This window comes from Chanodichthys erythropterus, chromosome 3 (assembly GCF_024489055.1).
Source record: "Chanodichthys erythropterus isolate Z2021 chromosome 3, ASM2448905v1, whole genome shotgun sequence".
In the NCBI taxonomy this organism is placed as follows: Eukaryota; Metazoa; Chordata; class Actinopteri; order Cypriniformes; family Xenocyprididae; genus Chanodichthys; species Chanodichthys erythropterus.
The window spans coordinates 6,499,750-6,513,791 of NC_090223.1; positions in this window are offsets into that span (position 1 = coordinate 6,499,750).

A 14,042-nucleotide genomic window follows, 5' to 3' on the forward strand; every position below is an offset into this window, starting at 1 on the left:
TGCCCCACGACCTCGAGGACGACCACCACGACGTCGGGGTCCTCGGCCCTCAGGAGCGGGCCGTGGGAGGGGGGGTACTGTCACAGACACGTCAGGTTCCACCTCACTCCCTTACCCGCGCACTCAATCACCGGAATTCTAATCACCGCCACCTGCAGCTCATCACCACAGTCATCAGCCTCACTATAAGAACCCCACACTCACACACACACATTGTCCGGTCTCGTTCGTGATACTCCCCGTTGTTCACTTTCCTCAAGGACTCTCAAAACGATACTTACCTGTCTACATCATCTCCTTCGTCTCCATTGTCTCCAGTACTCCTCGTGTCCCTACCTGCTTGTGTGTGTGAGTGTTCCAGTCACCCATCTCCAGCGTCTCCTTCCACCATCACCTGCAATACAAAGAATAAGGACAGTATTACCTCTCTTTCACCTCCAAGACCTTCATATTCACCAGTCACTTACCTGTTTGCTCTGCTGATTGTCTCAATAAACAACCCAACTGCTTTTATCTCTGCTTCCGGTGTCTCTGTTGTAACAACCTCCTTCTCAGTACATGCTTTATTCTATTTAACGTCCCTCTTTGAACAGAAGTTTAATATAGTCGACTGGGCAACGGTTCTCTTCATTTTTGGTGCTACCCGTGCTCATTCAAAGAGTAGAGCTCTTTTGGTGAAAGTGCGACGCGCATTGGGCGTTACCAATCGGTTCAATGGAGGGGGGTATTTTTTATGACTAATTTATTGACAAACCCATCTTCACACAGATCTTCAACAGATCACTGGAGCTGTGCGAAGTCCCCTCATGTTTCAAACGCTCCACCATCATCCCCGTCCCAAAGAAACCCAAAATTACTGGACTAAATGACTACAGACCTGTGGCTCTAACGTTTGTGGCCATGAAGTCATTTGAAAGACTGGTTCTGGCTTATCTGAAGGACATCACTGGACCCTTACTGGACCCCCTGCAGTTTGCTTACCGAGCAAACAGGTCTGTGGATGATGCAGTCAATATGGGACTGCATTATATTCTCCAGCATCTGGACAGACCAGGGACTTATGTGAGGATCCTGTTTGTGGACTTCAGCTCTGCTTTTAACACCATCATCCCATCACTCCTCCAGCCCAAACTAACTCAGCTCTCCGTGCCCACCTCTGTCTGTCAGTGGATCACCAGCTTCCTGACAGACAGGCAGCAGCTAGTGAGGCTGGGAAAACTCTCATCCAGCACCCTCACCGTCAGCACCGGCGCCCCTCAGGCCTGTGTCCTCTCCTCACTGCTCTTCTCCCTCTACACCAACGACTGCACCTTTAAAGACCCCTCTGTCAAGCTCCTGAAGTTTGCGGATGACACCACACTGATCGGCCTCATCTAGGACGGTGACGAGTCTGCTTACAGACTGGAGGTTGAACAGCTGGCTGTCTGGTGCAGTCTTAACAACCTGGAGCTCAACACGCTCAAGACAGTGGAGATGATTGTGGACTTCAGGAGAAACCCCCCTGCTCTCCCCTCACTCACCATCATGAACAGCACTGTGACTGCAGTGGAGTCATTCAGGTTCCTGGGCACCACCATCTCCCAGGACCTGAAGTGGGACAACCACATTGAGTCCATTGTGAAAAAGGCCCAGCAGAGGTTGTACTTCCTTCGCCAGCTGAGGAAGTTCAACCTACCACAGGAGCTGCTGAAACAGTTTTACTCTACCATCATTGAATCCATCCTCTGCACTTCAATTACCATCTGGTTCAGCTCAGCTACCAAATCTGACCTCAGAAGACTACAGAGGGTAGTCCGGTCTGCTGAGCGAATCATTGGTACAACCCTCCCCACTCTCCAAGAACTGTACTTATCCAGAGTGAGAAAAAGGGCAAAGAAGATCACTCTGGACCCCTCACATCCAGCACACTCCGTCTTTGAACTATTGCCATCCAGTCGACGCTACAGATTCCTGAGCACCAGAACGACCAGACACAGGAACAGTTTCTTCCCTCAAGCAATTAATCTCATGAACACTTGACAAACACGGAACACACAACACTATTACACTTTATTTACTTAAAACGCTTATTTATATTTCAAATTTGCACACATAACTGTACATACAAATTGTCTATATTATATATTGTTTTTTGCTTTTTTTGCACTTTGTCTATCTTGTAAATTTGTATATTATTATTTTATTCTCTTTATTATGTGTCTTGTCTTGTCGCTGTTACTCTGTTGCACTGTGGAGCTTCTGTAACTAAAACAAATTCCTAGTATGTGTAAACAACATACCTGGCAATAGAGCTCTTTCTGATTCTGATTCTGATTCTGACAAACTCCCCAAGTCAGATTCCCAGTGAAATGCTCTCAGACAGCAAATGCTGTGAGTTTGCTTCCTTTTTCTCTGAGAAAATTAATAATATCAGAAAGGCGATCAGCACATCCTTGAGCTGCACTGGGGTAAAACAGATCAGATCACAACCACAGAAAGTAGCTATTATGTCTGTTTTCGAAGCAATTGATGGTAAAATTTTGGAAGAAACAGTACAGCACCTTAAAACATCAACCTGCGCCCTTGACACACTTCCCACATCTTTTTTTCAAAAGCGTGTTTAACTGTTTAGAAGCAGATCTCCTAGAAGTGGTAAATGCCTCACTTCTCTCTGGGAGTTTTCCAAACTCCCTGAAAACTGCAGTTGTCAAGCCCCTCCTGAAAAAGAGCAATCTGGATAAGACCATATTAAGCAACTATAGACCGATCTCAAATCTTCCTTTCATAGGCAAGATCATAGAAAAAGTTGTCTTCAATCAGCTGAACAAATTCTTAAGCTCGAATGGATACTTTGACAATTTTCAATCTGGTTTCCGACCGCACCACAGCACAGAGACAGCGCTCATAAAGATAATAAACGATATTCGCTTAAATACTGATTCAGGCAAATTATCAGTGCTGGTACTACTCGACCTCAGTGCTGCATTTGACACTGTCGATCATAACATACTTCTTGACAGGCTGGAAAACTGGGTGGGGCTTTCTGGGATAGTCCTAAAATGGTTCAGGTCATACTTAGATGGGAGAGGTTATTATGTGAGTATAGGAGACCATAAGTCTGAGTGGACATCCATGACATGCGGAGTCCATCAAGGTTCAATACATGAGCCAAGGTTCTGTGTAGCGGTTTGTACAGTTATTAATCAATTTATGGGTTATATATATATATATATATATATATATATATATATGAATTATAATAAATCATAAAGCTTTATGATCAATTATGACGCATATATCAACCCAAGGGGGAATTAAACATATATTGTGAATTAATCACAACGAATTATAATCAATCACATATATGATTAGCTCTTGTTTAATAATTATTTAGAGAAACTACGTTCGTCCAGCAAACCTAGCTCCTCCTAGAATGTTATAAGCGGAGTTGTTCTCTGGCCATGAGAACAATTCCTATTATAGCATCAAAGCCTAAAGCGATCGAAGAACGTTAAAGTGACCTGGTTTTGGTTGAAATGAGCAAAAAGAACAATCGAGCATGAATAATGTGTTTAATATATGCAAACTATGACTACAGAGGTTATACGGCTATACATTAGGATATACACATATACACAAGAGTGAAAGTAGGAAATGAAAGAGAAAAGGCAAGTAGCAAAACCTAACAGTCCTTGGAAGCCAGCACAGAAATCAGTTTGATTATCTAAGATTCAGAAACAGTACTTGCATCAGTTTGCTTGCTGGGTTTCAGTTCAGTGCTGCTGCAGTTCATTTGCTTGTTCCGTTTCCGTGGGAGGGTTTGAACTGAGGCTGTGAAAGTTAGTTTTGCCGAAGAGATGGTGGTCCCGAGAGATGAGCGCGATGGAAGCGTGTCGCCGTGACGTCCGGGAGAGACGTGCGTGAGTGGGCAATGGATGATTCAGGGCAGTCGGGAGAACACACAGGAGAATCCTGGTGTTCCTCTTTTATCAAGTCAAGTCAAGTCAAATTTATTTATATAGCGCTTTTTACAATTGGTAATTGTTTCAAAGCAGCTTTACATATTAGAAGCACAGAAAAAAGAGAAGTGGTTAAAAATAAGCTGTACAAGCAAGCATGGTAATATGTAACATATACAAGATGGTGCTACATTAAGCCAATGTCGGCTGACTCCCAGGGGTGGAAAAAAACCCCTAGGAGAAAAACCCAGCATGCTAACACTGGGAAAAAAGTCCTAGGAGGGAAAAAGACCCTTGGAAGATATATATAATATATGTAAATGGATATGGAGATCAAAATCTGAATTATACATTTTTATTATAGAGATTAAAAATAGATTATAAATAAATATATGTAAGCGGATACGGAGATTAAAACGGAGTTGGCTTATCTGTCTTTTATGACAGATAAGCCAACACACCTCCTTGAGGTGGAATAGCCAATGACATTGGTGCAAAGTTGGCGGGCAAGCTCTTTCTTTGTCTAGTCTCCTAGCTGAATTTATGACTATCAGATCGGATTTCGAGATGGAGTACTTTCTTCACAGTATCATTAAACACATAGAAAAATGCATTTGTCAGCTATGTGACATATCTCAGTGAATGAGCAGTAGCCAGAGCTTTAAATCCAGATCAAACTCGACAGATCAGAAAGGCATATAAAAGAAGTTATGGTTTACAGACAAATTCCATCATTAAAACTAACACTAGCACAAATACAGTCATTTAAACTAATTCTAAACACTAGGAAGCATACATGTACTTGATATACATGATGGGTACATTTTGGCATAGTTGTATTTTACATATACAGTCAATAATGTATGTTTGTGTGTTTTTGTGTGTGTCTGTGTGTGTGTGGTGTGTGTTGGAATGCCAATCTGGCCCGTAGCCCCCATGGGGGGGGGGGGGCCTTTCATGTCCCAAGAGCTAGGAAATTGGGCCCTCTGTTTTACCTCAGAGGGTAACGTAAATGTCAGAGTGTCTATTTTTCTCTGGACCGACCGGAGCAGAGGTCAGATTACAACACAGTCCAGCATGCGAGAAGCATCCTGAAGATTCCAGATTTTATTGACTGTCCTGATAAGTGTGCATATGCTACAGCTGCCACTGAGCCAAATAATGAGAAAGAACCAAACTGCATATCACAGCTTGCAGATGACACCCAGATTTACCTAGCCCTATCACCTAATGACTACAGCCCCATTGACTCCCTGTGCCAGTGCATTGATGAAATTAAAAATTGGATGTGCCTAAACTTCCTTCAGTTAAACAAAGACAAAACTGAAGTCATTGCATTTGGAAACAAATATGAAGTTCTCAAAGTGAACACGTACCTTCACTCTAGGGGTCAAACAATTAAAAATCAAGTCAGGAATCTTGGTGTGATTTTGGAGTCAGACCTGAGTTTCAATAGCCATGTAAAGACAGTAACTAAATCAGCATATTATCATCTCAAACATATTGCAAGAATTAGATGCTTTGTTTCCAGACAAGACTTAGAGAAACTTGTGCATGCTTTCATCACCAGCAGGGTGGATTATTGTAATGGACTCCTCACTGGCCTTCCCAAAAAGACCATAAGACAGTTGCAGCTCATACAGAACGCTGCCGCTAGGATTCTGAGCAGAACCAGAAAATATGAACATATCACACCAGTCCTCAGGTCCTTGCACTGGCTTCCAGTTGCATTTAGAATTGATTTTAAAGTACTGTTACTTGTTTATAAATCACTCAATGGCCTAGGACCTCAGTACATTGCAGATATGCTCATAGAATATAAACCTAACAGATCACTCAGATCATCAGGATCAAGTCATTTAGAAATACCAAGGGTTCACTCAAAGCAAGGAGAGTCTGCTTTTAGCTGTTACGCCAGCCGCAGCTGGACCAGCTTCCAAAAGAGATCAGATGTGCTCCAACAGTAGCCACATTCAAATCCAGACTCAAAACACATCTTTTTATCTATGCATTTGCTGATTGAGCACTGTGCTATGTCCGAACTGTTTGCATTTTATTTTATTTTATTTTATACGTATTATCTTTTTATTCTTTTAATTCCTTTTCCTGTTTTTATTTCATTTTTAATGTGTTTTATATATTTTATGTATCATCTTGTTATTCTAACTTTTAATGCATTTTAAATATTGCTGTCTGGTTGAAAGAGCTGGGAGAATTAAGAAGAAAGCATTTGTGATTAGATTAAAATTTGGTAAATTTGGCTAAAGGGACAAACCATGGGGAAATTTGAGCTGTAGTGTATGGTTAAGATAACTCTGGATTACAGTCAGGACACTTTACAAAGGGGGAAATTTCCAAAGGGGAAATTTGAACTGTGTTGCATAGATAAGATATCTCCGGAAGGGGGATTAGGGCTGTGTGGTGCAGTTTGAGGTGTCTTGGCAAAAGGGGAGATTGAAACTTTGTTTATCAGTTTGAAGTGCCTTAACAGGTAGCAGTCCTGTCGTGTGAGGAAGATCCATTCAGATTTGCTCTGATGGATAGATCCGTTTAGATCCACTCTGACGGACAACAACAACAACAACAACAAAAAAACTCCCTAAGACTTCCTAGCTCATTCATCCAGATAGCAAAATTCTCTGTTTTTACTGTTATTTCTGTTCCTTATGTTCTATTTTTATTATTCTTCTTTATGTAAAGCACTTTGAATTACCATTGTGTATGAAATGTGCTATACAAATAAAATTGCCTTGCCTTGCTGTTACGGGTTGGTGTTGTAAGGATGAAGCATTCACGGATTTCCACAGCAAATGGGTATTTAATGATAAAGCAGAGAGAAACAACATCAAACACATGGTATAACATTTAAGAACAGACAAGGAGTGAAGGGAGTGAGTCCATATATATAGGGAGTGCAAACGAGGAAGTCCAGGTGATGATGATGAGTGATGATGGGGAGATGACGAGGGAAGTGAGTGCAGGTGTGGAGAACAGGAGGATCATGGGAAATGGAGTTCTAGAGACAAGGGATCTGTGACAGTACCTCCCCCTCCCGGTAGGCGCGTCCTCGCGCCGTAGATGTAACACCGGGGAGGGGGGCTGGGCGCCCTGGAGACCTCATGCCGGTGCAGGGAGAGGCATGGGTAGGAGTGGAGGTCTCCAGGGCGGGTTCATGAGCCATGGCGGGTCAGGTGTAGTGGGCAGCCATGGCGGGTCAAGTGCAACGGGCAGCCATGGCGGGTCAGGTGCAGTGGGCTGCCACGGAGGGTCAGGTGCAGCGGGCAGCCACGGAGGGTCAGGTGCATGGCGGGTCTGGAGCCGTGGGCTCTGGTGCTCCCGAAACCCCGCCCAGGAGTTCCCCACCCACAGGCACAGGGACAGGTACTAGGCCCCCCCCAAAAAAATACTTGGGGAGGCTGAGGAGAGTTTTTAGAAGTTTCAGGAAGGGAGTGTTTTTGTGGGCAGGAGTGGGCTTTTGGGCGGCGGAGCATGGAGATGCAGGCTCGGCGGCGGAGACTGGAGATGCAGGCTCGGCGGCGGAGACTGGAGATGCAGGCTCGGCGGCGGAGACTGGAGATGCAGGCTTGGCGGCGGAGACTGGAGCGGCTGGCTCGGTGGCGGAGACTGGAGATGCAGGCTTAGCGGCGGAGACTGGAGCGGCTGGCTCGGCGGCGGAGACTGGAGCGGCTGGCTCGGCGGCGGAGACTGGAGATGCAGGCTTGGCGGCGGAGACTGGAGCGGCTGGCTCAGCGGCTGAGACTGGAGCGGCTGGCTCGCCGGCTGAGACTGGAGCGGCGGGCTCAGCGGCTGAGACTGGAGCGGCTGGCTCGCCGGCTGAGACTGGAGCGGCGGGCTCGCCGACTGAGACTGGAGCGGAGGGCTCGGCGGCTGAGACTGGAGATGAGGGCTCGTTGGCCGCTACTGGAGCTGAGGGCTCATTGAGGGCTGGAGCGACGGGCTCTGTGACAAAGTCTATCAACCAGCCAGCATCCTCTGGCGGCCCGTGAAAGGCTGGAGCGGATTGCTCGGCGGCGGCGGCGGCTGGAGCAGAGGGCTCGGCGGCGGCGGCTCAGCGGCGGCAGCGGCGGCAGCGGCTGGAGCTGAGGGCTCGGTGGCGGTGGCTGGAGCTGAGGGCTCGGCAGCGGAGACTGGAGATGCAGGCTTGGCGGCGGAGACTGGAGCGGCTGGCTCGGCGGCGGAGACTGGAGCGGCTTGCTCGGCGGCTGAGACTGGAGCGGCTGGCTCGCCGGCTGAGACTGGAGCGGCGGGGTCGCCGGCTGAGACTGGAGCGGAGGGCTCGGCGGCTGAGACTGGAGTGGGGGGCTCGGCGGCTGAGACTGGAGATGAAGGCTCGTTGGCCGCTACTGGAGCTGAGGGCTCATTAAGGGCTGGAGCGACGGGCTCTGTGACAAAGTCTATCAACCAGCCAGCATCCTCTGGCGGCCCGTGAAAGGCTGGAGCGGATTGCTCGGCGGCGGCGGCGGCTGGAGCAGAGGGCTCGGCGGCGGCGGCTCAGCGGCGGCAGCGGCTGGAGCTGAGGGCTCGGTGGCGGTGGCTGGAGCTGAGGGCTCGGCAGCGGAGACTGGAGATGCAGGCTTGGCGGCGGAGACTGGAGCGGCTGGCTCGGCGGCGGAGACTGGAGCGGCTTGCTCGGCGGCTGAGACTGGAGCGGCTGGCTCGCCGGCTGAGACTGGAGCGGCGGGGTCGCCGGCTGAGACTGGAGCGGAGGGCTCGGCGGCTGAGACTGGAGTGGGGGGCTCGGCGGCTGAGACTGGAGATGAAGGCTCGTTGGCCGCTACTGGAGCTGAGGGCTTGTTGAGGGCTGGAGCGACGGGCTCTGTAACAAAGTCTATCAACCAGCCAGTATCCTCCGGCGGCCCGTGAAAGGCTGGAGCGGATTGCTCGGTGACGGCGGCTGGAGCTGAGGGCTCGGCGGCGGCGGCTCGGCGGCGGCGGCTCAGCGGCGGCGGCGGCTGGAGCTGAGGGCTCGGCGGCGGCGGCGGCGGCGGCTGGAGCTGAGGGCTTGGCGGTGGCGGCGGCTGGAGCTGAGGGCTCGGCGGCGGCGGAAACCCTGCCGCAAACGGCAAAGTCTTTCGTCCGCCTGGAGAGGCTTCGGGGGTAAGGGAACAAGGAAAATACCCATCCTTCGAAGTGTGGAAGTCCAGCGGTATTGGTCTGTTCTTCTGTTACGGGTTGGTGTTGTAAGGATGAAGCATTCACGGATTTCCACAGCAAATGGGTATTTAATGATAAAGCAGAGAGAAACAACATCAAACACACGGTATAACATTTAAGAACAGACAAGGAGTGAAGGGAGTGAGTCCATATATATAGGGAGTGCAAACGAGGAAGTCCAGGTGATGATGATGAGTGATGATGGGGAGATGACGAGGGAAGTGAGTGCAGGTGTGGAGAACAGGAGGATCATGGGAAATGGAGTTCTAGAGACAAGGGATCTGTGACACTTGCCTATGTGTTTGGGTTTATGTTGACCTGAAATGTAGGGCTGACATTATAAAATATGCCTGAAAAAGAATATGCTAAAACACACAGAGAATGAAAAGGCTTAAACAGTAACACCTGATACACACCGAGCATACGTACACACACACACACACACACACACACAAACACAATATTTGAAATATATGATGTGTTACTATGTTTTTTGCAAATCTCATCAGTATAACACCATATTCAGGTTTCATTTTACTCAAAATGCAGCACAGCTGTTATACTAATATTTAAAAACTAATACTTGAATGGAAGTGATGAATTTTGACACAAAAGTGATAGTAAATGTTAGAATAGTCATTTTATTTCGTTTAAATGTGAATTTTATAGAACAATATTAGTGAGTAGTATGACAAAATACTATTTTAACCAGCAGGTGGCAGCAGAGTACCATTCCTTGGCTCACTTTCATTTTAAAAGAGTATTGGTATTGGTTTCAAAGCACATTTTCTGTGGTAACGCCATGAAACGTTCTTACAAACACACACATTTTGTTAATATATACATTTCAGGAAATATGCCATTATAATTACAGGATCATTTTTTACCTTTTTAAATGTTATAGATGCACATTTTGCCTGATCTGACTGAAATTTTGCATGCTTGTTTAGAAGCATATGTAGAAGCTTCCTTGAGGAGTTACAGGCTTATAAAACATCATTTTCAGGTAACCACAATGTGATATTACAAAAACATACCTCAAATAAATAAATGTAGAGGAAAACCTGGACAAAATGTGATTTGTAAAATTATTATAATGATTTATACATTTTAAATATGACTTAAAATGATAAAACCCTTGAAATGAGCAATAATGCTGAGCAGAATGAGCCAATGAGTGGTCATTTGCTGCCACCTGGTGGTTTAATGGAAATTTCAGTATATATGCTATTATAATAATAAGAACATTGTCATTTTTCATTTTGTCCGATCTGACTGAAATTTTGCATGCTTGTTTAGAGGCATATGTCACAAGTTCTAATTTTTAAGATGATCTGAGCTTTCCTTGAGGAATTTTTGGTACATTTGATCGAGGCCACAATTTAAAATGATCCTATTATATTCATCCCAAAATAAAAGTTCAGCTCTTTTGATAATTATTAATGTAGAGGGTCCAGAGAATTGTACTGCATTGGTTTTATTCAGATTAAGCAAAAAACCTAGGACTAGTTTGCAAAAGTAGTTTATATGTATTGTATGACCCAGCATTCAATACCAGCAGCTGGTTGCATTATGGGAATTTGTTTGTGTTGAGTTGATTTATCCCTTATTTAAACAAGATGGTTGGGTTTTTGCAAAGTTATGTGTGTTTATGTTTAAGTTAGTTTGGGTGGGTTTGGTTCATTTACCACCTGGTTATATAAAATAAGTGGCTCTCACCATCATGGAAAGAGATGTGTATGGGAGGGACTTGGCGATCTGGCCTTGTCTGTGTAGTTCTTATTCTGTATTCAGAATAAAGAGGAGAAAAGGCAGTACTGCCCCCTGCTGTTTTGTTTTGCCTATAGAGACACTCATGGTCATGTGGTGTATGGGACATGAGTGGCCGTACTAATATTTAGCATAGAACAAGTATACTAGCGCAGTATAGCTCCAGTTAGTCCCACGCTTTACTAAAGAACTGCCCGTTATTACAGTGGTGTCAGAAGTGGGATTGTGGTCATTTAGAAGACGCCAGTATAGAGCAAAGTATAGGCGAGTTAGAGGTTGCCTTTCAAGATAACCGCATCATGCTAGAACGTCTGATGAACGAGACAACATGGAGGAGCAGGGCTCTGCAACGGCCTGATGGCAGCAGCGTTCCCCGGGCAGTGTACCGCTCTCCTAGTCTTGGGCAGAACGAACCACTGGCCGTCACACCAACACTCCAAATCCATGGCCGGCTGGGCTCCCACGCACGATTGCCCGCTAAGCTGCCATGATACAATTGGTTGACGCCCTGAAGCCCTACCTGGCACAGGTCAATCTGGCTGCTCTCCACGATGGGTGAAGCCACGAGGAGACAGCAACTCACTTGGCTCACGTTGTCAACCAGCGGTGACCCCCCCGACAAAGGATGAGACTAAACCACTGTGGAGAACCAGGGCATTTCACCAGGGACTGCCCTGCCCCAAAGCTGTTATCTGTGGTGGTGGGGATGATCCAGACGAGCCACAAGTTCTGGCTCGCCGACATCAGGTATGAGTGCATTGTTGGCTTGGACTTGTTGGCTCACTGGGGAGCATGTGTCGACATGTCGGGGGCTGCCCTCTGCCTCGGTACCGAGACGGTCGGGCCGGAGCCGTCATGGAGAAGCCGCCACCCCACAGCTATCACCCAGACATCAGTGCGAAGTATTGTAGCTCAGACCAGTGCCTCCCAGTCACTACCACCGCATGCTCCATTCACCCCCCATCACCTGAGACTGTTGCTGCTGTTGAGGAGTTGAAGCGGTGAAGCAGTGAGCATCTGAGCGCGCCACAGCGGGAGTAGTTACAATGCCTTTTGAGAGACTTTGTGGACATTTTTGCAGCCAGAGAATAGGACTGTACTGTAGAACAGCTCTGGTACAGCATCACATTGACACTGGCACTGCTGCCCCCATTCGCTTGACACTGGCACATGGTTGCCCCCACCAACCAACATCACTGAGCTATGGAGCTTCTTGGGCCTGGCCTCCTATTTGTCAGATTTGTCAGAGACTTTGCAACCATTGCCAGCCCCTTGCATCAGTTGACAAACAAGGGCCGGCAGTTTGAGTGGTCTGAGGATTGTGCAGCGGCCTTCCGACAGCTAAAAGCCACTCTCATCGATGCTCCTGGCCTGGCCTGTCCTGGCCTACCCTGACCACAACCAAGCATTCCTTGTGGACACTGATGCCAGTAACGTGGGGGTTGGGGTTGTACTGTCTCAGAGGGGGGAGAATGGAGAGCGAGCTGCGGCAGCTGCAGCAGCGTTTCTACTGGCCTGGATGTCGACAGCATGCAGAGCTGCACGTTCACTGCTACGATGTTTGCATGGCGCAGAAGGGACCCAGCCAACGCTCTCATGCACCGTTGCAGCAGTACCTAGTCAAGGCTCCCATGGAGAGGATTGGGGTGGACATTTTGGGTCCGTTCCCCATCACGGAGGCTGGCAACCATTTTGTCCTGGTCGCAATAGATTTTTACGAAGTGGCCAGAGGCGTATGCGGTGCCAGATCAGTGCTTCCTCATCAGCACAACGGCTAGTGGATGAAACGTCCGCCCAGTTCGGAGTGCTGGACAAACTTCATAGTGACCAGGAGCGGAACTTTGAGAACCAATTGTTCAGTGAGGTGTGCCAGCGATTGGGGGTGAAGAAGACAAGAACCACTCCCCTCCACCCTCAAAGCGATGGACTGGTTGAGCGGTTCAACCGCACCCTGGCCACCCAACTTGCCATCTTGACCAGTCAGCACCAGAGAGACTGGAACTAGCACCAGACTTTGCCCCTGGTCCTGTGGGTGTATAAGACAGCAGTGCAAGTGTCGAGCCAGTGCACACTGGCGGCGCTGATGTTTGGGAGGGGGCTCCGCACGCCGGTGGACTTGGTGTTCGGGTCACCCCCTGAGCCTGAGATTGCTGGTGGGCTATAACTGGAGTACTTCAGGTGAGAGTGGAGCTTCCTCAGCGGGAAACGATCACAGCACATGCCAAAGAACTCTCAAGCACTGAGCATGCATGCTCTAACAAAGGACACGCAAGTCAAGAGTGTCATCAAGTATCAAAAATCTATGACACAGATGTGCACACCGCTTGAAACGTTTGGTTAAACAAGCCATTCTTACAATGAACAGCGTTTCAAAGAAAACGAAAGACGAAAGAGGATGACTTGTTCTCTAGGTGCCCCTTAAGTGCGTTCGGGTCACACTAGTAGTGATGTCATAGGCTGTCGCCAGCGAATACAATTACCGTGATTTGATAAGCGTTTCAGAAACCAGGTCACACCAAGGCGTTCCCCATAGCGCTTTGACGCAGTGTGAGTTCCCTTTCGAAAGAGAACCAGTCATATGGGTCAGTTTTTTGTCAGTTATTGCAACTGTAATTGGTCAGTGCTCATGTCAATCAAGGAGGGTAGGAGAGAGAGGGGAGTTGGAAAAGAAGTGCGTAGTTGATGTTGTCGGCATGATAACAGAGAGCGTGCCGATTTATATAACAGAGAGCGTGCCGATTTGATAAAAGATCAAGAGATCACGTCGAAAGACACAAGTAAAAGAATCCGGTTCTAGCGCCAATAATTCTAAAAGGGTTGATACACCTAGGACCGTAGAGGGCGCTACAAACATAAAAGATATAGATTAAATGTTGGTCTAAAGCTGGTTAGGATAGATGTATCTGAATTTGACATCTTTATAATTGGAGTAATTGTTGCATGTTTTAGACTGTCAGGAACCGTTCCAGTGCTTAGACTCAAATTTACAGATACAGAACAACATCTGAACCAACAGTATTTATAACTTTAAAAAAACAGCCAGCATGACAGCATGAGGAAATAAGTGGGCCTTAAGTGCTCAATGCTATTTTTGCAAGAAGGAACAGGGTCAAACGAACACTGGTTTTTAAAGAAATCAGAGGAACTGACATGATGTAC